Source organism: Engraulis encrasicolus, chromosome 14 (assembly GCF_034702125.1).
Source record: "Engraulis encrasicolus isolate BLACKSEA-1 chromosome 14, IST_EnEncr_1.0, whole genome shotgun sequence".
Classification (NCBI taxonomy): Eukaryota; Metazoa; Chordata; class Actinopteri; order Clupeiformes; family Engraulidae; genus Engraulis; species Engraulis encrasicolus.
The window spans coordinates 28,556,647-28,560,160 of record NC_085870.1 but is presented as its reverse complement, the minus strand read 5'-3'; the positions used below and the strand labels follow the sequence as shown (position 1 = coordinate 28,560,160).

General features: G+C 44.6%; 1 protein-coding gene across 4 annotated transcripts in view; it reads right to left on the bottom strand.

Annotated features, from left to right (window-relative positions):
* Positions 1-986: 986 nt before the first annotated feature.
* srgap3 (SLIT-ROBO Rho GTPase activating protein 3) overlaps positions 987-3,514 on the bottom strand; it is a 196,403-nt gene continuing 193,875 nt past the window's right edge. For all 4 annotated transcript variants that reach the window (XM_063215336.1, XM_063215337.1, XM_063215338.1 and 1 more), the window contains exon 22: positions 987-3,514. This exon is cut by the window's right edge. The gene's annotated coding sequence lies outside the window, so the exon portion shown is untranslated.

Here is a 3,514-nt window from a genome sequence, read left to right as displayed (position 1 = left end):
TAGTAATCTACGGGAGTGTCATACAGCCATTGCCAATGTTATTGATACGGCACACAAAGTCCTTCATCACTATTCCACCAGAAGATCGCAGAACTTCCATAGGGCCAACACATATGACAATTGCAGACTAAATGTAATGCAATGTACTGTACATGTACTGTGTAATGTATTGTAATGACAACTACATCATTAGCAACACAAACATATGACTGGGTTTGATATCACTTCACTACATTAGCAAACCAGTCTAAATGTAAACCTGTTCTTGGTATGCAATCAGCAGTGCCGGAACAACTGCACACAGGGCCCCAGGGCAAGAGACTTATAGGATCCCTCCATACGACTTGCCATGATCACAATAGGGCCCCCACCACCGACACAGGAGGGCCCTGGGCCCAGGGCCACATGCTCTCCTTGCCCCCCTATAGCTCCGCCCCTGGCAATCAGGCAATCCTACTTCTGCTTTAACATATTTGGCTCCATCCAGGTTGAACATGCCCGCCAGTACGACTGTGTCTACGAAGAGACAAATAGTCCTTTGTGCCCTTTCCCATTCCTTGAGAGACAGAGGAAGACTGAGTCAAATCTCAAAATCACTGGGAACGTGTTTACCAGACACAATGTTTCTGATAGGCCTCTTCTTCTGCTGCAGTGTGTGGGCTATGATTTTGGGGTGTTTTTTAACCTTCATTTTCATTGAGAACAAAATGTATCATCAGCATAGTAGTGACATGTGGGCAGTAGAGAGCCAGTAGAGAGCCATTAAACATCTATCTCTGAAGCCCCAGCAGGCCAAAGTGATGTGCACTGTATAAGTGTGAATATGTGTGTGTGTACAGTATTTGTGTGTGTGTGTGTGTGTGTGTGTGTGTGTGTGTGTGTGTGTGTGTGTGTGTGTGTGTGTGTGTGTGTGTGTGTGTGTGTGTGTGTGTGTGTGTGTGTGTGTGTGTGTGTGTGTGTGTGTGTGTGTGTGTGTGTGTGTGCTTGTGTGCGTGTGCGTGCGTGCTCCATGCTAAATTAGGGTGCCAGCTAGGGAACTCGTCCAAAGATCTAATCGCATCGCAGTTCATCTGATTGAATATCTGGGTCAATCAGACAAACATTTCATACATGAGTGAGTATATCTTGCTCTATCCCTAACACAAACATAAACACACGCAGGCGCACACACACACATACACACACACATACACGCACACACACAAACACACACACCAGCACACACACACACACACACACACACACACACACACACACACACACACACACACACACACACACACACACACACACACACACACACACACACACACACACTCTCTCTCTCTCTCTCTCTCTCTCTAGCAAACACACGCACACTCTCTCTTTCTCAGTCTCTCTCTCTCTCTCTTTCTCAATCTCTCTCTCTTGCCCTCCTTCGGTGGTCATGAACGGGCACCCTTTGGCTGTGAGACTGAGTCGTGGTGACAGAATGGGGTCGTGCGATAGAGACTGTGCGGGGGTACAGGGGGGGTCAGGCAGGCAAGCCTTCCCCCTGGTGTGGAGGTGGACTTGGGAGCATGGAGGAAGAATTTGTAAGAAGTCTGCAAAATAGAAGCCAGGCACCGTGGATGCCCCATAACATGGGTCACCAGGCAGGGGGAAGCCCCATAATATGTGTGGGTCAGCAGGCACCATGGGGGTCCTCCTTCCCATCGGTAACAATCGACTATGGATGAGAGTTCACACTGGTGGCATGTGTGCACAAACACACGCACACATGCACGCACACACACGCATACTGTATGCACGCACTTGTGGCAAGAGGCAGTCCAATAAGTGTGTCTGTGCATGTGTGTGTGTGTGTGCGTGTGTGTGTGTGTGTGTGTGTGCACATACTGTATGCACGCACTTGTGGCAAGAGGCAGTCCAATAAGTGTGTCTGTGCGTGTGCGTGTGCATGTGTTCATATTTATGTAGAGTGTGTGAGAGTGAGTGAATGATTATGGCTGTAGGCCTGTGGTGTCTGGAACAGAAGACACATCAAGATGCCCAAGTCCAGTGGGTAAGTGGGCAGGGGGCGGGTCATTGCTTCTGTCTTTGTGGCTCACTCAAAAAAAAAATCTCTCTTTTGATATTCAAACTGTGGAACAGACATGACGTGTTGTCTTGTTACTTCATGGCATAAACAGTATACTGACGCACATCACAAGTGGAGCGTTGGCTGCTTGGGACAGGCGTCCCTTTGACACTTTTGGCCGTTATGAGGAGGATTTCAATAGCCTTTTAGGAGTACCATCACATGTTTTTTATTAGAACCATTGTGATGTGTTCTCATCATGATGTCGGCAGAATTTTTAACACTAGGTTTGATTTGACCTGTAGAATGTGTGACTGAAATTCTAGAACCACTGTGGAAAATCCGTACTCTGAACGGGTTAAGGGTATGATGATGATGATGATGATGATGATGATGAAGCGATCATTAAAAAAAAACAAAAAAAAACAATACAAATAAAATAATCTAAATGATGTCTTGAATCCAAGATGAAGAGACTGTGTGTGCATTAGTGGTGGATGCATAACTGGAATACTCTGAAATGCAGCGCCGCGGGAGTGGGATGACTGCCACTCGCAAGAGCTTTCACTGTGTGGCCCATTCATGCAGAATAGAAGCGGAAAAGGACAAAACAGATCTGTGATTGTGTGTGTGTGTTTTTTTCCCCGTCTATGGTTTCACTGGTTGCTTGGTTGGTGGTGGGTTGGTTTGCCTGCTCTGTGGAACGAAAAGAATTCCACTGTCTTGTCCTTGCTTGGTCTGTCTTAGACTATACAAGATTAACATTTAGAAAAATCTACTCAGGAGTAATTGTATATATACAAGTTAAACTACACCATCATTTTTGGTGACTCTGTTTTTGAAGTTGCTTACGTAAGCGTGACGTCAGCCTGTCCCATACGTGCCATGACAAAAGACATGCACAGTAATGACACTTCATTATTATTTATAACTGTTATCAAGTGTCATCCGATTTTGTAATGTCAAGTTGACATTGTTTTGAGTGTCGTCATTATGACAGCTTGACCTTAACTGAAATTACAGCGTCAGAACTGATCTTAATAATGACATTTTTGACTGTTTGTGATGTCAATTGACAACTGGGCATGCATGTATCTGCCAAGTATGTAGCATGTGACATGGCATGTGTATGACAACCTAATGTCACCCTTATGTATGCACCTTCAAATGAAGTGTCACTATTATTTTTTTATACCACAGGTTTCTTACAATTAGTTGGTATATGGATTCATTTTTTTCTGCATTTCATACATTATGTTTACAACTTGGCTATGTATTTGTAATTACTTAGTCGAACATCCCTTATACTACAAACAAAAGGCATTACAATTTCAAGTAGAGGAAGTCTCTATGTACAGATACAGCTCAAAGGCAAGATGCCCATTTGGTCACAGTCTTTGAGAGGAGAGTCTGGTAGTCTACAGGTTCATCTATATAATCCAGTTAGCGAGGGTA